This window comes from Ochotona curzoniae, unplaced genomic scaffold (genome assembly GCF_017591425.1).
Source record: "Ochotona curzoniae isolate NIBS_2020 unplaced genomic scaffold, NIBS_Ocur_1.0 contig_2927, whole genome shotgun sequence".
NCBI lineage: Eukaryota > Metazoa > Chordata > Mammalia > Lagomorpha > Ochotonidae > Ochotona > Ochotona curzoniae.
Window position 1 is genome coordinate 7,482,148 of NW_024465654.1, and position 22,538 is coordinate 7,504,685.

The 22,538-nt window shown below is 49.4% G+C and overlaps 1 long non-coding RNA gene across 2 annotated transcripts in view; it reads right to left on the reverse strand.

Moving 5' to 3' along the window:
- Window positions 1–22,538, reverse strand: part of LOC121155512 — a 65,429-nt gene that overhangs the window by 2,636 nt on the left and 40,255 nt on the right. Inside the window, exons 4-5 of one of the 2 annotated variants that reach the window (XR_005883677.1) lie at window positions 12,608–12,714; window positions 11,820–11,830 (exon numbers count right to left, since the gene is read on the reverse strand). This is a non-coding gene — a long non-coding RNA (uncharacterized LOC121155512). Of the gene's footprint in view, window positions 1–11,819; window positions 11,831–12,607; window positions 12,715–22,538 lie in introns of those variants that run through there. The other variant, XR_005883676.1, reaches the window with a different exon arrangement.

A 22,538-nucleotide genomic window follows, 5' to 3' on the forward strand; every position in this document is an offset into this window, starting at 1 on the left:
GCTAGCTGTGCCACTTCCCTGGTCAGTGAATCCCTTTGGGTAAGGGGCATCTGGGGCTAAGGGTGCCCGACCAGAGGCTTCAGCCTGCCTCACATCACAGGGTTCACTTGTCAGATGCTCAGAGAGGCTTGGGCTGTCCACGCCAAAGCCAGGAGCTGAGAACTCAGTCCTGAGGGCCCCCATGTCCTAAGCATCACCACTGCCTCCCTCCAGTCTTCCTTAGCAAGAAGCCGGAGTTGGGAGTGAGCCCAGAAATTGACTGCCCTCTCACGTGCAAACTGGTAAGCCCCATGCCTTCCCTGGACCATCCCAAGGTGTCCACACATGGACTACTTCACTTACAAGTCATAACGTACAGCTTAACCATTTAATCAAGCTTTCCCACAAAGGTTCCCATCCCTGATTACTTAGTGACGGCCTGCTCCACTCCAAAGCCACAGGGTAACCAGCCAATCAGACACCTCAATTCTGTGGCTGAACAAAGACACACGTAAGAAAGCCAAAGTCTGCAGTGGGTCCAGAGCGAGCAGCTCAGGCAGAGGCCAAGGCAGCCATTCCACTCATCAGACAAATGGGCAGTGAAGGTGCTGGCGGCAGGTGGCCAGGTGGAAGGATGGATCTGGCGGGTCCCCCTCAGAGACTCTCAAGGGTTCTTGGCCAGGCAGCCTTGTGGAAGACGGGCAGGGCAGCAGCTCTGCCAGTTGCAGGAATGTGGTGGGTGTTGCTTCCCAGTGGATGAACACTGACATAGAAGGTACTACTAAGGAAGGACATAATGATTATACAGAGAGAAGTGCGAAGCTTTCCCACAGAACCACAGGTCCATGGATGAGGGTGAGGACACACACCTCATGCCAATCCAAAGATCTAGGGACAAAAGCCAGGTCCATCTGCCCACTACTCAATTACAAGCTACTTATGTTTCAGCAGGCTGTTTTAATGCTTAACCTGTCACTTCCAAAACTGATCGCACTTGCGTGTGTATATATTTGAATGTCTAAAAAATTACATTAATTTCTTTTTCTACTTTGTTGAGTGCCTGCTACATGCCAGTTCCTCTCCTTTGAGTAAGGATGTAACTGAAGTAATCTGATTTCCACTTTTGTAAATCAAAATATCCATCACAATGCAGCTAAGTAAAAGCAGCAGAAATACACGAACACTGGAATCTTTGTCCCACGGAGAACATGCTGAAAATACAGGGTGTTGTGCTTTTAAATGTTTATCTGTTATTCTAAAAATTCAGTTGAAAAGCAAAGCATCAGAGAGAGAAAAAGATCAACCAATCTTCCATCTGCTGGTTTACTCCTCACATGACCACAAGAGCCAGGGTTGGAGCAGGGTGAAGCCAGGAGTTCCATCGCCGTCTCTCACATGGACGGCTGAGGCCCAGTTCTCGGGCCACCGTCTGTGGCCCTGCGTGTGTGTGGATAGGGAGCTGGATCTGAGTGGGGATGTTAGGGTTGGGATGGGATGCGCCATAGCACCCATCTCTGTGCGTCTCTGCATCTGTTTATAATCTCTTTCCCTGATCATAGCTTAGTTCCACCTTCTTGTGCTTCCCTGGCAACTTCTAATTTTACATCAGCTCTTTGAGACTCTAGAAGGAAGGCATAAGTTCAGTGTCAACCTGTGACCATGACAGAGGCAGGTGTGGCCCAGTGTACCACCTTCTGGAGCTTAGTAGTCAAGCAGCCCTAAAACGCATCTTCTGCGACTACAGAGATGAGGGGAGCACATGGCATGGCTCCAGCCTTAGGAAAACCAATCCCAGAGACCTGAGTGCTCAGAGTCGGCAGGAGGAACTTGCAATCCTGCGCTCTAAGTAGCATGCATCCTCCGGGTTCATGGAGGAGCTGTGCCGCGCAGCCCTCTAGGCAAACACCCTGCGTGCAGTTGGAGCGGACAGAGGATCCTGCAGCCCCACAGAAGCAAATGCTGGAGGAACCAGAAAGGTTGAACATGTCCTCCAGCGTAAGGGCTCAGGGCTCCCACGGAATCTTGTTTTTGAAGAATACAGACAGCTGTTCTGTGCAGTACCTTAACAACTCAGGCACACAAATGAGCACACACAGTCCCCTAAACAAACACATGCCGACCTTGGCATTCACCTCATCCTGTGCTTCCTCACTGCACAAGAGCAAGCCCTGGAGCGGGAGAAGCAGAGCAGTGGGAGAAGTGCAGGAAGACAGAGAGCAATTTAGGAAAAGCTGACACATCCATGAAACGGCAGGCATCAGATTGACAGCTCTTGCCTTTCCACGAAGTACAAATCCCTTCAACATCTGGCTAAGTCACTGACCCACTCTGACCAATCACGGACTTTATGTAACTTTCGAAACTGACAGGCTACCTGGAGACAGCAGGACACAAGCCCTAGGCCATGGTGCAGGATGGAGCCAGCACAGTCCGACTGAAGAATGGACATACAACCTGCAAGAAGGAGAGATTCCGAACAGTGCCCAGACCATGAGCCCCTGCTCCCACCACTGACCCTGCCATTGCTGCAGAGAGAGGGAGGGAAGGCGGCCCGGGAGCACCGACTCCCCTCCCAGTCTGAACCTGCAGATACCACACACACGAAACACAGGGTAACATCCCAGCATGGAGCGAACTCTTACAGAGCCAGAGAGCAGGAAAGGGAACGTGGGAGGGGTTCTCCGTGTGTGTGTGTTCTGTGAGTGACCCACATTTCCCCCAGGCCTGATCCATGGCCGTGGTGGGAGAAGCCAGAGACAGCACCAGCAGAGAGACTCCAGCCAGAAAGAACGTGGACAGGGCAGTGGGAGGCCCTGGCTGGAGGTTGGGTAACAGCAGTGGGCAGGGACAGGGCAGTGGGAGGCCCTGGCTGGAGGTGGGGCTGACAGCAGTGGGCAAGGTAGTGGGAGGCCCTGGCTGGAGGTGGGGCTGACAGCAGTGGGCAAGGCAGTGGGAGGCCCTGGCTGGAGGTGGGGTGACAGGCATGGAGGCTTGCAGGCCTAAGCATCTTTCACCCAACCCAGCACAGGGCAATGACACATAACAGAGGCAGGCAGCGTGGCAAGTGATCACTGGCAGGATGTTCCTGCAGGTCACCCCAGGTTCTTGCCTCATGGTTTGCCTGCGTGTAAGGGTGTATGGCACACAGGTGTTGGTGTGTGTGCATGTGTGCAAGCACATCTGTGTCTGTGTATCATTTGTGCATGTGGGCTTCCATGAAGGTACATCCATGCATTAGGTGCAGGCATTGTGTGTGTGTGCATCTGTGTACTTAGTTGTGCATATGTGGTGTTTGCATGCATCGTACAAGCACAGGTGTTCCGTGTGTGCATGTGTGCACCTGCCTGTACATACCTGTACATACCTGTTTGTGTAGGGTGAGCATAGGCTCGGCCCCTTGGGTCCAGGCCCTTCCCCTCCCTGTCTGCTCAGGGGATGCAAGCTGAGGCCTGTGGCTTTCCTCCTGGCTCCACAGGCAGATCAGGGCACCTCAGTGAGCATGAACTCCATGCAGGGAAGAAACAGGTGTACAAGATAAACAAAAATGGACTTAACTGGCCAGAGAAAAGGAATTCAAGATATGCAAAATAAAGTACTCAAAGAAATAACAAAGAAAAATTAAAAACATGAATCAATAAAAGCACTTGTAAGGAAAACCTAGTTGGAGACACTGAATATTTAAAAAAAATCATTGCTGAAATAAGGAACTCCATCAATAAATTGAACAACAAAATAAATGGAACCCTGGAGCAAACTAGAAAACAGAAGAAGTGAAGGAACCTATGGGGAAATGATTAGACAGGGTTGAAGAGCAAAACTAGAAAAGATGCACTTAAAATAGTTGGAAGAAGTCAGTGAAAACGCCACAAAATAGATCCGATCCAAGGAGACTGACCCATGAGCGGCCTCGTGAACCCCAGCCACAGAGAACGCAAGGGCCCCTTTCCTAGGGGACGGGCAGATGGGTCTCACATGCTGGGCTGGGTGGGTGCTTAGGCACGGTGCTCTCGGCTGTCAGTCAGCTGGCTCATGAGGACACAGAGAAGGGCGGTGTGGGGAACGCCCGAGTGCCATCATCCTCTCCTCCCATTGCCTGTACCCACAGCTGCTCCACCCCCAACATGAGTGGCATTCATGCCCCACCCCCACACAGTGGCCCAGCCAGCCCAGCCAGCCCACTGGAATGCAAGCTAAGCCTCAGGCACTCCATCAAGTACCAAAGGCACATCTCCAGAGGAGGTAGTAACAAGAAATCCCCAAATGCACAGAAATCAACATAGAAATCCAGAAACATGGACAGGAAGGCACTTCACCACACCCACAAGGCGCACGTTAGTATGTCAGTATGGGCTGGTGAAGGAGGGAAATTGACAGCATTCTCAGAAAAGAATCCAAGGGAATGACCATAAGGTTGCCAAAAAACACAGAAAAATTTAATCAAATATCATAACATGACATGAAAAAGAAATTCTACAAATACTTTAAAAATATATTAGAAATAAAGCATTCAATAAGTTTAGTGAAAACCACAGTGGAAGCCTTAGCAGCAGACTTGGTGAGGCAGAAGAAAAGTTATCTGAAATAAGGCACAACTTTTGAAATATAATAGCCAGGAAAAAAAAAGGACCAGAAACACAGTTCAGAATCTATGAACTTCTATCAAATGACCAAACATACGGGTCTTGGGAATTGCTGAACGTTTAGGGAAAAAATGAATTAGAAAATCAATTTAGGATCTGGCACAAGAGTTCATGGCCTAAATCCTCGTCTTGCAACCATCAAGATCCCGTATGGGCACCAGCTCATGTCCCGGCTGCCCCACATCCCATCCAGCTCCCTGCCTGTGGCCTGGGAAAGCAATTGAGGATGGCCCAAAGCCTTGGGACCCTGCACCCATGTGGGAGACCCAAAGGAGGCTCCTGGCTTTGACTTGACCCAAGCTCTGGCCATGGCGGCTACCTGGGGAGTGAGCAAGCACACAGAATATCTCTTGATCTCTCCTTTTCTCTGTGAATCTGCCTTTACAATAAATCAATCTTAAAAAAGAAAACCTGTTTAGTGAAGTAGTAGCAAACAATCTCCCCAATTTAGAGAAAGATACCACTTCCCAGCATAGAAGAACCTAGAACTCTAAAAAGGCATGATCAGAAAAGACCCTGGCCACAACACCTTACAGTCAAACTGGCACAAGACAAAGCGAGACGCCCTTCAGCAGAACTCCCATCAGGACAAGAGCAGGGTCTGGCACGGTGGTCTAGCGGCCAAAGTCCTCGCTTGAACATACTGGGATCCCATATGGGCACCAGTTCTAATCCTAGCAGCTCCACTTCCCATCCAGCTCCCTGCTTGTGGCCTGGAAAAGCAGTTGAGGACGGCCCAAAGCCTTGGGACCCTGCACCCACATGGGAGACCCGGAAGAAGTTCCTGGCTTTGGATTGGCGCAGCACTGGCCGAGTGGTCACTTGGGGAGTGAATCATTAGATGGAAGGTCTTCCTGCCTGTCTCTCCTCCTCTCTGTATATCTGACTTTGCAATACAAAATACATCTAACAACAAAAAAGCAAGAGCAGACTTCAACAGCATGGTGAGACGCAGTGCACGTCCCAAAATCTCCGACCTGAAGTTCCCGTTAATAAATGTAGGTGACATAAAGCTCTTTCAAGGCAAGCAAACGGGAAAGAATCTGTGCCCACGTTGGCAGGCTGACAAACGGTGCGCAAGCACAGACTTTCCACGGAGAGGAAGAGCATCAGCCCAGGATACAAGGGGAGGGCAGAACAGCTCCAGTGACAGCTGGAGGGGACTCCAAACAAACAGTAGGAACGTTTATGGAAAAACAGCAGGACCAAGCCGTTACTTACCAATAGTAACCCTGAAATGAAAACAAAACACAACATCCCGAGCCTGACACACAGCAAAAGCAGTGTTAGGAGGGAAGCTTACAGCAGTAAGCAACTACATCCACAAATTGGAAAGGTATCAGATAAATGACCGACGAATGTACCTCAAACCCCAGAAAAACAAGAACAAATCCAAAATTAGGAGACGATAAAGGTTTTAAATTAAAAATAAAAATCAGAAACCAGACAAAAGGAGTGAAATGAAGAACTGATTTTTTGAAAAAAATAAATTGATAAACCATTGCCCAAATAACAAAAAAGGGAGAAAACCCAAAATTACAGATGAAAAAGGTGCTATAACTGACACCACAGAAATACAAAGAAAAATTACATTCATACATTACAAACTGCTGCATGACAACAAACTAGAGAGTACATAAGAAATGGGTATATTTCTAAATTTCTATTATTTATGAAATTAGGTACACAAAGCTATAGAAAAGCTGAGTAGATCCATAAGCACAAATGAGACTGAATAGTCATAAAAAGACACCCAGCAAAGAAACACCCAGGACCAGTCGGCCTCACTGTTGAATCCCAACAGACTGTTTAAGAGGAACTAATACCAGTTCTTCTCAAACTATTCAAAACAACTAAAAGGGAGGGAATCTTCCCAAACTCCCATGAGGCCAGCATTACCTTAACTTCCAAACCAGAAAAGAATACAAGAAAGAACTCTGTAGACCAACATCCCTGATGAGCATCGATGCAAAAATCCACAACAAAATACTAGCTGATCAAAGCAATACCACATTAGACTAAGTAAGGATTTATCCCAGGGACAAATCAATAAATGGGATATGTCACATCAACAATATGAAGGGTTCAAACCACATGATTATTTCAAGAAAAGCAGAGAAAACATTTGATAAAACACAGCATCCTTTCATCATAGAAGAAAACTTCTAATGGGGCAAAGGGGGTGACGTATCACACATAACAAAGGCCACATACGACAAAGCCACAGCCAGCGTCATCCTGAACGAAGAGCTAGAGGCTCTCCACTGACAACTGGAACGACACAGGTTGCCATGTTCACCACAGCTATTCAGTTAGCGCTGGAAACTGCAGCCAGAGCCATTGGTCAAGACAAAGAAATCAAAGGCATTCAAAGTTAAAGCAGGAACCCAAATCCTCCCTGTTTGAGATGGCAGGATCCTTTATCTAGAGGAACCCAAAGCCTCAGGAATCAGAAGATGATTTGGAAAAGTTACAGGATGTATTTTTAAAAAGGCAATAACTTTTTGAGGCCAATATCGAACACTTATTTGTAGCAACAGGCTGAGAATCACATGGGACAAGAGAGGAGGGTTGGAGGGATTTACATCTCAACGAGAAAGAGCAGACTTGAGATTGTGGGAGTTCCCATAAACCCGCCTATAGAGGCCATCGGTTGTTCCCACTCCCTTGCTGGAAGTGTCTCTCTTTGTCCTACAGATCCAATCATCTTCTTAGAGATATCCCATCAGTTGTCCTCTGACACCTTCTTACGTACCTAATTTGCTTAAGGTTTTGAGAATCACAAATTGATACTGAACTTATCAAATAACTTTCTGCATCTGTAAAGATGACCCTCGGTCCTGTGAATGTGGTGTGCTATAGGTATTGATTTGTGAGTGATGCTTCCAGTTTGATTCTCGGGATCCATGCCACTTGATCTGAGGGTGTGGTGTTGAGATGCACTGTTGGACTCTGCTTGCTGAGAGTTTGTTGGGAAGTCTTGCAACTGTGTGAGCAGGTCTTCTTTTTGTGTTGTGTCTCTGCTGGCCTCATTCAGAGAGTTTGGCTTAATTCCATGTACTCCAATATTTTGGGTTAATTACACAAGCATTAGACTTATTCCTACTTTAAATGATCTGTAGAATCTAGCAGTGAACGTTTCTCTGATGGGAGTTCTCGTTACTGCTGCAGTATTGTTTTTAATCAGTTCAGGTTTCCTGTATTAACTGGACGTAATCTGTCCACATCCGCAGGGCTTTTCAAATGCTTGTTTAGTTACTTGGACTAGTCTATGTCTCAGTCTTCAGTTTTACTATTTCCTCTTTGTTTCCTGTTATTTGAAAGCACGGTCTGTCCGTTGATCGGTGCAAAATGCAAGTGTATCATTTTTTGGTGGTTTGTGTTTTTGTAATCTGGCTATCATGACCTTCCCCTTGGTGTTGTGGTAGGCGGGGAGGAAGGTCACCCAGACACTGCAGAACACCAGCATACTGAAAACCTCAGGAACTTGCCTTCATTCAGTGTGTTAGACCGGTTCCTGAGAAAGAAAACCACAGCGAAGTTTACAAAGGCCAAGGTGTTCAGGTATCCCACAGCACAACAGAAGGCAACGATTGAGCCCACACTGCACATGATGATGCGGCCATGCTCAGAGTGTGCATCTGTGTCAAAGGGAGAAGATGTTCCCAGACACCAGATAATCATACATGCAACATGGAAAGGTCCATACCACCTGGCTCCTCCTCCTCTAGGTAGCTGGCTTTCCATGTGGTCTCCTTGCAGCACACTCTTCTTCCCTCATGATCCTGTCTGCCTCCAAGGCCTGGGCCAGCCTCCTCCTTGCCTTCTTCACCTTCCAGGCCTGCCGCTGGATATCTTCAGGAGTCACCTGCTGCCTGGCGAGCCCCTGGGACAGACCAACACCCACCAGGGGAACGAACACGGACGAATCTGTGGCTGGGCCAGAGGTGCACTTAGTCTTGCTCTGCTGATGCCCAACCCCAGTGAACACTGGTGACGTGCCTGGGATTCTGCACGCAGGAATTTGGATGGTGTTGGCAAAGTCCAAGGGGCTCAGTAGCTGTCGCTTGCTGCTGCAGGCCTGGACTCCCTGGAGCCTCTGGAGTGCACACAGCTGCTGTGGCTTCTGCAGGGTATCCTCTTGTGGCAACTGTTGGACCTTGTTGCTTGGGTGGGCAGTGACACAGGTGACTGGACTCTGAAATATGCAACTAGTGAGCTTGCTGGTGAGCACACAGCCAGCACTGCGTCTCTGTGTAGCCTTTGCTGCATTCACCCGCGGCTTCCTCCTCAGCATGTCGGGAACTATACTTCTTTCCAGCCTCCCCAGAGTGGGCCGAGTTGGAGAAGAGTCAGGCCCGGGTCCTTCCATGGTCATAGCATTGGCCTTGCTTACTCAGTGTGGAGATGCTCACAGCTGGTGAAACCCTGGCAAACACTGTGAATAACATTCTTGAGCACCAGTGGATAAGAACGAACTTTTTAAAAAATTATTTGTTTGAAAGGCAATGTTAAGGAAGAAAGATCCATCTTTCACCTGACCCAACCCTAGCATTTGAGGAGCAAACCCACAGGTAGGAGAACCATCTGTGCCTCTCTCTGCTTCTCAAGTAAAATAATAGTAAATGACTAAAATATTCCCAAACAAGACAAAGGAAGATAAAGACTGAGCTGATCCAAAGAGGCCGTTCTGCCAGCAACGTGCCTTTGAACAGAAACAATCAATGCAACCTGGATTCCAGCATGCCACCCCCTATAGACTATAGATCCTGGACTGCCAACCCCACAACTGCATGGTCTCCCTTTGCCTCCCCAAACTGCATGTCTCCCCTCTCTCTCCCTCCCCATAACTGCGTGGTCTCCCCTCTCTCTCCCTCCCCATAACTGCGTGGTCTCCCCTCTCTCTCCCTCCCCATACTGCGTGGTCTCCCCTCTCTCTCCCTCCATAACTGCATGTCTCCCCTCTCTCCCCTCTCCTTCCTCAGATGGAACATATGTGCTCTTTTCCATTCTAGGGCTGCATCTCTCCTTTCTTCCTCTGGAGAATCATGAATTTTCTACTTGATGGCAAAATGTCCATTCCAAGGGGCTTATTGTCCCTGATGCAGGCTCCAGTTGTGGTTTCAGCCTTGTAAGGGTTGTGATGTCTTTCCAGTTCAATTCAGAATAGCCTCCTTGTCCTTTTGTTTCTGGGGACACTGTGTTTTTCTTTTAAAAGCCCACACCAGCTGCCACACACGTCTTCTCTACATTCCAAAGTCTGCCCAGTTGTCTCCTGTATTCAAGTCCTACAAGGACAACGGGGTCACAGAGACGGTGCCATGTGTCCTCAGCTACTTCACACTCAGGCTGCTGGTCCTATTCATGAACATGCCAAATTTGAGTCCATGTCCGATATCCAGTGAATTTAGCTATCAAATGGCTGCAGTGGCGATGGTCTCCAGGAAGCACTGACCCCATGGGCTCAGCTGTCAGTGCGCGTTTTGACCCATTGCTCACTAGGAGGCTGTCAGCAGGGACCATCCACGCCCCCAGTCACCGTGTCCAGCCTGGCACCGTCCTCACCCAGAGCCACCTTCACCTCTCACCCCTCCCATGACTCACACTTTAGTTTGTACTCATGTATCACAGCCTGTACCAACATTGTTCTTCACAGAGCTCAGAGGGTTGTGGACTGGGGTGCCATTACTGAGTAAGAGACCCACCATGCTGTCCCAAGGGGACATAAACACAGCAGATAACAAGTGCTGTGGCTCAGGCGGCTCTTGGGGACGCTGCCGCACAAAGGCTGAACAAGCAAATCAGGTAGATCAAGCTGACTCAACTGCATCACCTGCAAAATAAGCTAGACAAGGGAGCAAGATGACCACACCCACAACACACAGGGAGACTGACACACCCACAACACACAGGGAGACTGACCACACCCATGCACACAGGGAGACTGACCACACCCACAACACACAGGGAGACTGACCACACCCATGCACACAGGGAGACTGACCACACCCACAACACACAGGGAGACTGACCTCAGTACACACAGGGAGACTGACCACACCCACGCACACACAGGGAGACTGACCACACCCATGCACACAGGGACAAGACTGACCACACCCACAACACACAGGGACAAGACTGACCACACCCACAACACACACACACAGGGAGACTGACCACACCCACAGCACAGGGACTGACGACACCCACAACACACAGGGAGACTGACCATACCCATGCACACACAGGGAGACTGACCACACCCATGACACACAGGGAGACTGACCACACCCACAGCACACACAGGGAGACTGACCACACCCACAACACAGGGAGACTGACCACACCCACGACGACACACAGGGAGACTGACACACCCACAGCACACACAGGGCAACAAGCAAGCACACTAACTTAAGCTGGCTAACCTCAACCTTTTTCAAATATGGGTGCTTTTGTCGGTTTTGGTTCTTAGTGGGAGTCACTCTTTCCACACCTCTCCATCTTAGCAGTAAACCAGAAATTCTAATACTCAATTGTAGCTTTCTTCCTGTTCTGTGTTATTTTTTAGTGAATTGCAGGTTCCTCTGGGATCCATGGCATCATTGAAGGGGTTTTGTGCAGAGGAACAGGTGTGAGATGTCAGTGTTGGGAGGACAGGAGGCGGTCCAGAATCTCTGTGGTGCAGGCACTCAGAGCAGCGGCTAGGACTGCAGAAGCAGCCTGCATCCCACATCACACCCTGCTGGTGCACACCCTGAAGACAGCAGGTGACTGCTCAAGCACTTGGTCCCCGCCAACCAGCTGGAGAGCCAGATGGAGGTCCTGGCTCCTGACTGGCTTTGGGGCAAGCCCAGGTGTGGTGAGCATCTGGGAAGTTCAGCACCGATGGACAGTTCTCTTAGTCTGTCTTAATTTTATTCGAAACAGAAAAAGAAAGAATCAATTTCCAAACGAAACAAAAAACATTGTTGGCAGCACGTGTGCAAAGAGGTGTGAACAGCAACCTCTGGGAGCCTGCAAGCTGGGGAGAACCCGACTGGGAGGGACTCAGGCCCTTCAGTCCGATGGCAACTTGATGTTAGCAACAGGACAGGACAATCCTGGTTTGCTAGCAATCGGCTCTCCAGATTGCAGACACACCCACGTCACCACTGCTGTTATCAAGGCCTGACACACTAGCTGCCACCCACTAACAGGCGCTGCTGCTCTGTGCTCAGAGCAAGCTCTGACCTCGCCGGGCTGTCCAGGCACCTGGTTTCCCCACACGCCTTCGCGGAGCTGTCTGAATTGCACTATAAGAGGCTCAGCACAGGTGGATGCCTGGCCATCCATGGCACCTGCTTGCTGTACTCACGAGGACCCCAAGCTGTCATTTCTGTCCTGTCGCCGGGCACAGGGGCTCGAGCCCCCAAGCAATTCTTTCCAGTCCAGCAGGAACAGACACTCTGACTTCCTCACTCGACATTTCTGGAACAAACGCAATTCTCAAGACCAAAAATAGCCATCTCAGCCGTCGCTGTATCGCTTAAAAGCCACTTTTTAACCTTGCATGGACTTCCATGCACATATGAAATAGGAATCCCAGAAATACTCATGTTTCTGTTTTGAAAGATAATTCACCTGGACGTGGAGGTAATATGATTTATTAAAGTAAATCTGCATTCCAGTGAACCCACGGCACACGAGCAGGGTGCTCTGGCGACAGGCTGACAGCCTGTGACTTTGAGCATCCCCTCCAGCTTTAGGGCCTCCCTGTGTCCCTACCCTCGCCCTGCTCACAGAGGAGACCTGAACTCTCCAAAGAGGTGCCTGGGACCCCTGTAGAGCTTGAAGCTTCATTGCTAATCCTAAGGGGGGTCAGCAGCTCAGGACACCCAGGTGCCATTGTTGCCTTAATGACGGGACATAAGCAGGGTGGGGTCACGCCCAGTCGGGGGATCTTGGAGCCGCTCAGGTGCGCTGAGACCTGCAGACGCATGTACACACCTGCTGAAGGCACAGCCCCCCCATCATCGCCGCTCCAGTAATCAGAGATGAGCCTGAGTGTTCATCCACTGCATCAGCCAGGGGCCAGCTCTGTTCTAAGGACCTGTGTATGACAGAGTAAGAATACAGGCTTGCCTGCTCTGCCACCCAGCAGCCAGGCACTCAGGCTCTCTGCACTCACACATCGGGACAAGGCGAGGGTGCAGGATGGGAGCTGCTGGCATAGGCCTGAGAGCAAGCAGCCCTGGTGTCTTGCCCTTCTCGCTCCTGCCTTGGCCTCAGGACTAACAGCACTGGCATTAGTCTAGGGGCTGAGGAGCTTTAGAGAGGGTACGTGGGAGATGGGTCTGATGAGGGGACATGAGGCTGGCCTTCCAGGGTGAACAGGACTTCACAGGTAAGATCTGGGTTGTTCTGTACAGCCCCAACCACAGGATAGACTGAGGGTTCTGTTTGGAAATGACAAGACCTGGAGGGCAGAGTGGCTGCAGCAAGTGCTCTAACTCAGGGCCAACATCCTAAGGGACAGGGCAGATGTGTAGACATTGTATTTCATCAAAACAACAGCCTTCAAAGCTTGTTAGCTCAGGTGGTTATCTGCAGTGTGGGTTTGTGTTCCAGCTGCTCCACTTCCTTCTAGCTCCCTGATAAGGGCCTGGGAAGAGCAGAGGATAGCCCCAGTGTTGGGGTCCCTGCACCCAAGAGAGACCCAGATGAAGCTCCTACCCCTGGCTTCAGCCCGGCCCAGCTCTGGCCATTGTAGCCATCTGGGGAGTGAACCAGCATATGAAAGACCTCTGACAAGAGAAAATCAAGATGCCGAAATAGGGTAAGAACATGTTTAAACATATGGAGATATATTAGCAAATGTGTGAAGCAGAGAGGGCACATTCCAGGAAATAGGAGAGGACAGAACAACAGCAGAGGGGCACCTGGACACTGACAGACACGGGGAAGCAGTGAAAACAACAGTGTGGTATTGCCGTGATTGACACCCCAGCAGCATTCAGCAAGCCACAATCTAAACTCCACTGGCAGCCAGCAACCAGGAGGGAAAGGACGTCTACCGGGAGCTCAGGAGGTGAACCCAGACAAAGAACTGCCCATCCAGTTGGTTTGTTTGATTTGACCAGGAGCAGAGACAGAGCGGCAGTTCCCAGACGGGCAGTGTGGGAACAAGGTAGATTGCACAGCCCAGTCCACCCCCTAAAGCCGTATCAGGCACCATTTTGTTTAAGGAGGCAAGGGCTAGAGAAGTACTGTGCATGCTCTGAGCTGGGAGTGACATCATTTCTGGCTCAGTGAATTGCAATGACATGGCATCCTACAGGTTCTACCCAAGATAGGTTCGGGTAGCCCTCAGACCTGACAGCCAGCAGACCAAGAACTCTAGTAGTGGCACTTCAGGCACCATTTTGTACAGTGTGGCAAAGAATTTAAGGCTGCAGGGACAACAGTGAGCTGTGCATGCACTGAGCTCAGTGAGTTCTTGCTGAACTCAGTGCATTGCACTGGTCCCACAGGAAAATCATATGACATTGGCACCATATGGGTCAAAATGGGTCCATGTGGCTTTCAGACCTAACAGCCAACAAGTTCCACCAAGATCAGCACCACCAACAACCTAGCTATATAGGACATCTGGTGTCTCCCTAATCTGGAACTGCTCCAAGCAGACGTGGAAGAAAGGTTGCACAGACAATGGTGCAGCCTCAGCATGGTATCACAGGAGGTAGAGACTGGTGAGCCAGGAGCAGGGGCTACGAAGACCATGGTGGGAATCTAAGAACCCAGACCTGGAACTTGTTGGAGGGAATGGCACAAGTGACTGCAAACAAAGAGCCATGTACCAAATGCAATAAGTAAAATCGAACTGTAGACCTGTGGGTGACAGAGCTTAGAAACCTGCCCCAAGGAGAAGAATCTGTTAAATAGAAGTACAATGATCAAGAGCAAAAGAAGAGACAGAGGCACGATGAATATTACTGAAGACTCCCCTGCAAAGGAAAAAAGCCCTTTGCCAAACTTAGAGTTACCTGAGCAAGACATCAAGAAAATGGAGGATACAGAATTCCAAACACTTGTTATAAAACTTCTTAAAAACAACAAGAAGCGTGTAAAGCAGGCATTCAAGGAAATTAAGGAATATGTCACACAGGAAATGAATCAAATAAAAGCTGATATATCAGAAGTGAAGGATAGAGTGGAACAAACTAAAAGTACAGTAGAGAGTCTCCAAAATAGAATGAAGGAGGCAGAAGAAATAATCTCAGAATTGGAAGATACTTACTGTCACCAGGGGAAAACAAACAAAAAGCTAGAAGCAGAACTGGATCAGGCTGAAGAAAGTATCCAAGAATTGGAAGACACTATTAAAAGGCCAAATATAAGAGTTATGGGAATCCCAAAAGATGCAGAAAGAGAAACTAGGATTAAAGGTGTATTCAATGAAATAAGGAAAACTTCCCTATCTAGAGAAAGAACTGAAAAACAACATCCAGGAGGGGCACAGAACTCCCAAAAGGGTTGATCAAAAGTGGTCTTCACCATGACACATGATAACCAAGCTCTCTTCAATTGAACATAAGGAAAAGATCTTTAAATAAGCAGGTGAAAGAAAAATCAACTGACATTTAAAGGAATGTCAATTAAACTCACAGGAGACCTCTCACAGGAAACTCTACAGGCCAGAAGAGAATGGAACGACATATTCCAGATTCTAAAAGCAAAATACTGTCAGCCCGACAAAGCTTTCCTTTGTGTTTGAAAATGAAATAAAACTTCCATAGTAAAGAAAAGTTAAAAGAACATGCCTCTTTCAAACCCACACTACAAATGATACTTAAAGATGTTCTCTTAACAGAGTAAAAGAATAGCACCCACCAAAACCAAAGACAAATGTGAAGATGATCCCAGTAAATTAACAAAACTAAACAATGAACAACTCATTGCTAAAATGGCAGGACCAAATTACCATGCATTCAAATTAACCCTGAATATAAATGGCTTAAACTCATGAACCAAGCATCATAGATTAGTAGACTGAATTAAAAACACAAAACCCACTTATTTGTTGCCTACAGGAGACATATTTCACCAACAAAGATCAGTGGAAACTGTATCTCATGGATTTTGATGTGTTTTGTTAGTTTCACCTCTTTAAAACACTTTCTTCTGATTAAATTCTCCAATGACTCAGATAATACAGTAGCATTCATTTTCCTCAAGAAGATTCTTGATTTTTTTTTCATTTCTTCAGTGACACATTAGTCATTCAGTAGCATGTTGTTTAACTTCATGGCATTGTGAATTTATTTCTCTTCCTGTTGTTGATTTTATATTTTGGCTTTTAAGGGAATGTATAGTAACTGTGTAATGGAGACTATCATATCCAGACATGAAGATACAATGCAGTATGCATCTCTACTTCCAGACAAAGATGAACTCCCAATGAGACGGTTTACTGTATCTTGACCTTAGGATGCTGGATTCTCTGCCATTGTCCATGCCTGCAATGATGGACATATGATTGTGTATGAAGACCCATACTACAGTAATGATATAGGGGAACCTGGTGATGGGGAGGGAGTTAGGGAGAAGGTAAAGGAGGTCCCAGGGCCTATGGAACTGTATCATAAATGATAATAATAAACAGAGGTACAACTAAAAAAACAGACCTTTGGCTGTAACTCTTGCAAACACATAGTTAGATCTATTTTTTCAAATGTTCACATAGTATATCTTCCTCTAAAAATGAAGCCTGAAGAGGCAGCCCAGACACACCCCTGCACTGTGGTTTTATTGCAGCTGCATCAGCCAGCCAAATCCTGGTGGCTTCCCCACCTCAGGCACGTTATCAGGAAGCCCTGCAGCTCCCAGGTCACCATGACCCCACTCTGCTAAGATCCCGTTGTGTCGCCAGGACCCTGCTGCCTGGGCTTCTCCAGCTCTGGCAGCTGTGACACCGTTGGCTTGTGGCCCTCCCCACTCTGTCTTCAAAGCCAGCTGGCCTTGTCCATCTCGCAAAGCCTCTCTGGCCACGATACTCTTCTCTTGTGGACTCTTGCATCAAGCCCGTCTACGGTTACTGCAGGACAATGCCCTTATTTAAAGCCTGGCTTACTGGCAGCCTTCCTCTCCCTCACTGTGTAACCTGACACACCCACAGTTGTCAGGGGGGATTGAGCCCCAAGGCAGGTGCAGGAGGCATTATTCTAACTGGTTCACTTGCTGTGTCAGTGACAGAGCTATTAGGTTGGGGGACCATTTGAGTTTTACCTGAGGTTGACAGGGAGACATTGAAGATCTTCATGTCCTGGAGTGACATGCATAAAGCCATATTTTAATAGGGAATCTGAACTAGAATGCAGCAAGACAGGGTTGGCACTGTGACAAAGCGGCTAAGTTGCTGCATTCAACATCAGCATCCCATATGGGTTCTAGTTCATGTTCCAACTGCTTTACCTCTGATCCAGCTCCCTGCTAACGCTCCTGGGAAAGCAGCAGAAGATGGCCCGAGTCCTTGGTCCTTGCACCCATGTAGGAGACCCACACGGAGTTCCTAGCTCTCGGCTTCACCCAGTCCCAACCATTGTGCCATTTGGGGAATAAAACAGCAAAGTGTTCTCCTTCCCCTTCTCTGTAGCTCTGCCTTTCAAATAGATAAATCTTTAAAAAGAAAGAAAATATAAGGATGTCTGAAAAAGTTCTTTGAAAATCAGGTTAAGGGGACTAATCCTCCACATGCAGAGTTGTACATCCTGCTTCGTGTTCCAGCTGCTCCACTTCCCATCCAGCTCCCTGCCTGTGGCCCGGGAAAGCAGTCAAGGACGGCCCAAAGCCTTGGGACCCTGCACCCATGTGGGAGACCTGGAGGAAGTTCCTGGTTCCCGGCTTCAGATCGGCATAGCATCGGCCGTTGTGGTCACTTGGGGAGTGAATCATCGGATGGAAGATCTTCCTCTCTGTCTCTCCTCTTCTCTGTGTATCTGACTTTGTAAAAATACATAAAAATCTTTTTAAAATATTAAAATATGTTTATTCTCTTGCAGAAACACAATGTGAAATTCATGGATAGTTTGTTTCATAGAATGTAACTGTTAGAACTTTTTGGAGATCCCCAATTCTGGCATCAGAATTCAGTAAGAATGGGTGGAGCGGCAGACATAGAAACAGAGAAACCAGTGGATTGAAGGCCATTTCTCAAGCAAATCCTTCGAACCCAGATGCATGGGCAGTGGACAAGGAGAGCAGATTCTGGATGAATCTGGGTTTTCTGATGTGGCTGTCTGGGATGAAGGCTGCAACTTCCCATTCAGCAGGGAATGCCAATGATGAGAAGTGTAATGCCACTGCCGATCAGACACGACACTGAGCAGAAACCTAAAGGGACTGCAGGGAAAGCCCCTCGGACTTCTGGGGAGATACATTGCTGCCAGAGCAGAAGAGCTGGCACTGAGCGCGATGCTGAGAGCAAGCCTGCTGCCTTGGGGAAAAGCAGGGAATCCACTGTGACCACAGGCTGAGGCTGGGCTTCCCACAGAAGGGACAGGCAGGAGGCGACAGGGAACTCCACCTGGTCACCAGACAGCTGCATCCACAGCTCACTCCTCAGCTAGTCTGGAACCCCAGTCACAGGGACATACCATGCAGTCAGGCGGGAGCTGATATGAGACAGATGCTGCAGAGATGACCCCGTGGGACTGAGCCCAAAGTCCAACTACTCAGCTATGCCTCCCCAAGCCCCGGACAGCAGGAGGAGTCCAGCAGCACCATGCATTATTAGTCCATTCTGTCAGAAATCACCTCCTACTGATCCCTACAACTGCCCTCTTAGCACCTCAGCCCTGAGGAGAGCACTCCCAAAACAAACTCCTTCCGTGTCCCAGTGAATGAATCGTCCACTCATCAGCGCACCGTCATTTACCCAGCCAACCACCCACTTGTCCATCTATCCGTTGGTCCATTGGTCCACCACTCATTCGACCATTTTCAGCCCACTCACCCACCCACCTACCCATCCACCCATCCAATAAGAGGTATGGATAACCTGCCAATCGTGAAGCTCAGAGCTGACTTTTATTCCTGAGGAGCAACACAGTGAGTGCCCCCACCCAAAGGCAGCATTGGCCTAAGCACAAACCTTCCTTATTTGAAGTTTTGCTTCAGAGATGGCCGCACATACAAACTTAGTAACCATTAGGTCGCAGAAGTGTTTGCTTGTATCATTAGTAGCCATCAGGTGGCCTCCTAGTATGCTGCCCCCTGGCTTTCCATTGAAATCACCCCATCCCCAGGCCAACTGCCTGCTGTCCACAGCCTGGTCCATGTCAGTATTCTCACACCGTTACTGCATACAGTGATGTGTGTAAGAGATTAGCCTGCCATTGTATATAAATGTGTCTCAGGAAAACTCATTTCCAAGGCTCATTTCTGAAAATGAATCCCAAAGAGAGGCAAAAGCTCATTTTTTGTCTCCACAAACAATGTAAACCAGCTCCAAGGCTTGAGATGAGAGCCCTGTGAGGCGCATTTTATGACCATTGGAATCTCAAAGCCTCCAGCACACAGGGGGTGTTATCTAACAGCCCCCAAAGAGCCAAAATGGAAACTGAAGGAGTCCCTCAAGGCCTCCTGAGGTCAGGGACAGCCCAGCTCCTACCCCACCTCCATTCTCCTATTTGTTTTATTATGGTTAATAACACGTGACGAGACAATCATTTCTGCTATTTTCCCTCTGGTGCCATTAAACTTTAATTTCCTTGTTTTAATAAGACAGTGACTTGTCTGACACTAGAGCTTTTCCCTCCCAGTTATCTACTAAAGGAATACTTCATTACCGAGCGTGCTCCCCACATTTGTTACTGCCCTGTGACTTTCTGAGCACTTCACTCCTAGATATAAAGCAGCTGACCACAGGGACACCGTGTGCGTCAGCCCATCTCGGAGGGGAGCTCCTAGTGCCTGTGCCCCTCGCCCTGACTGCCACCTGTCTCCACCAACAAGATACATGAGTCTATCCTAAGGGAAGCAGGTTAGCTTTGGGATGCTTTGGAAACTTCACCACTGCCAGGGGACCCTGTGCTGTGTGGGAGCAAAGCCAAGGCGAGGCCAACACAGCCTGCCCTGTGGAGCCCACGTCTGGAGCAAACCCGGTGACCCACTTTCCTGTAGCCCTTGAACCTTTGTGCCTTAATTAACTATGTGAAGATTGTCAAAAATAAAGAAATAAAAAAAAAAGATTTAAACATCTGGGAGGTAGAGTGCTAGAGAGGCATCTCCATTCACTGGTTCACTTGCCAAATGCCCTTGATCACCAGGGCTAAGCTGGGCTGAAACCAGAAGCTAGGAACAAGAGTGAATGTAGCTGTGGGGCGCTGAGCGGCTGTGGGGCGCTGAGCGGCTGTGGGGCGCTGAGCGGCTGTGGGGCGCTGAGCGGCTGTGGGGCGCTGAGCGGCTGTGGGGCGCTGAGCGGCTGTGGGGCGCTGAGCGGCTGTGGGGCGCTGAGCGGCTGTGGGGCGCTGAGCGGCTGTGGGGCGCTGAGCGGCTGTGGGGCGCTGAGCGGCTGTGGGGCGCTGAGCGGCTGTGGGGCGCTGAGCGGCTGTGGGGCGCTGAGCGGCTGTGGGGGCGAGCCCACGGGCTCCCAGAACACTGTTCCTGCAGGGACTGAGACCAGCCTAGGAGCAGCCGGTTCTACTCCCAACAGCACAGTTTGGCAGTGACAGCAGCCTGAGGGGATGCTGCCGGGACACAGGGGTCATGAGCCACAGTCAGATGCCGAGCCTGCCCCAAGGAGACAGGATATGAGCTGGGCTTCCAAGGCCAAGCACCCACCGCACCCCAAGGGCACCTGCCACCTGTCAGTGGTGAAGACTGCAGCATGGCTACTTCCCTCTGCTGGCTTCTGGGGGGCTGGCATTCTTCCTTCCCTCAGAACCCAAGCTTGCAGACAGTGTAAAGGTCTTAGCCAACAGAGTCTGTTCCACACATCTGAAACAATAGGATTCGAAGCTAATGAGCTCCTGCCTGGGATACCGACCCAGATGTGAACAGCTTGCGATTGGCCACCCCTCAGAGCTAGCTCTAACCAGCCCAGGGACATGAACAGGACCCTTCACTCCCTGAATGCACTGCTCAGCCACACAGAGCTCCAGGCGTGTCCTCCTGCCTCTCGGGAAAGGCAGCACATGGGAAATTCCAGGGAGACTAGGGGATGGAGCACAGCCCCCAGAACTTCTAGCCCAGCAGGTCCCATGGGAAGCAATAGACCCTGGCCCCAAAGAGCCCCCCACTTGACCAGCATGCACCCCTTGTGTTATTTTGCGATTGCATATCCAGATGATGAAAGATTTGGTCCCAATACTAAGTTTACATAAAATAAACGTATTTTGAATTACAGCCCCCATCTGGCTTCACTTCTTACAATTCTCCCTCTGGCACCACTGCCTTGGAGAAAATATCTTATATGGGGAATTCTCCACAAACCCAAACACTGTCTTTCCATGAACAGCGGCACAGGCAGTCCATCAGCCCACCAAGTTGGCACTGCCAGGAGACAGCCAGCAGCCAGGGCAACACAGACTCACCCACCCCTGGGGCAGGCAGGGTGAGGCCTCACCGTGGAGCCGGAAAGCCCAGGGCACAGGCAGAAGCCGCATAGAGAGATGGGCAGAGTCTGAGAGCAGGAGCTGCCGCAAAGGGGCGTGGGAACTGAAAATACGACGGCAGGCAGGGCCCTTGTCAAGGGACTAGTGCCCTTACCTACCCCACGGAGCTCGGGTCAACCCTGCTCATCCAGACTGATGCCAAGTGGGGCACCTTAAGACCAAGGAATTCAAAGAAAAGTGGCCAAGTGACTGTGCCCAGGCCACCCTGAGTCCACATGGGCTCTCAACGTAGCAGGCGAGTCCCTGTGGATACTGCCGTGGAATTACCCGGCTGAACGTTGGCTCCAACCGTCACACCACAGGCACCAGACAGAACCCAGAGCCACTCAGAGCCAGAAGCCAGGACCGCCACCTTCACATGCACCAACACTAGGGGGAGACTCTTGATCTGAGAATTCTTGCCTTGGTCACCTTCCCAGGGTGACCAAGTCAGCAAGCGAGGCAGAGAACAGGCTGCAGCAAGTGCACAGATGGGATGGGAGGAACGAAACCCAGCTGACTGACCAGCATCAAATGCCTAGAGTCACTGAGAAAGTCTGAACGTGAAGGTGTAAAAGCTGCAGCCCTTGGGGCCACTGCTCTTAAACACAGCCTTGCTGCGGCACTGGCATCCCACAGGAGTGCCAGTTTATGTCCTGCTGCCTGCGAATGCACCCAGGAAAGCAGAACATGACCCAGTCCTCAGGCCCCTGCACCCACGGGGTGATCCAAGAGAAGCCCCAAGCTCCTGGCTTTAGACCAGTTCAGTTCCAGCCTCTGAGGCCAGCTGGGGAGTGAACCAGCAGATCCAAGACCCCTCTCTCTCTAAATGTGCCTTTCAAATAAAAACAAAACAAAAAAGAAGTTACAACTCCCAATTTACCAACATTATCAGTTATACATCTGTGTTTTTATAACAAAAACAAAGACACATCAAAAACTTCACAAAACAGTGGGATTAAAGGTTCATTTTCCTGCAAAAAAAAAAAAAGTTTATGTAGTTTTCATGAACGTTTTTGAAGCCTGCGAGGGCTTCCAGGGCTTGTCGACAATCTCCGAGAGCCTGAGAAGTGGACGCTGAGGCCAGCAGGTGCCAGCTGCACCCCCCTGTGGAGCTCCCATGCCGACTCACAAGCATGTCACTCCAGCAGGCTGCGAGTGCTACCACCTTGAGGCACATGACCTAATACAATGCTCCCATTACGCACGCTTTGGAATAAATTTGGAAAATGTGAAAACTATAAGGGAATGAGAAAACCACAACTCCACCACTGTCAAGAGC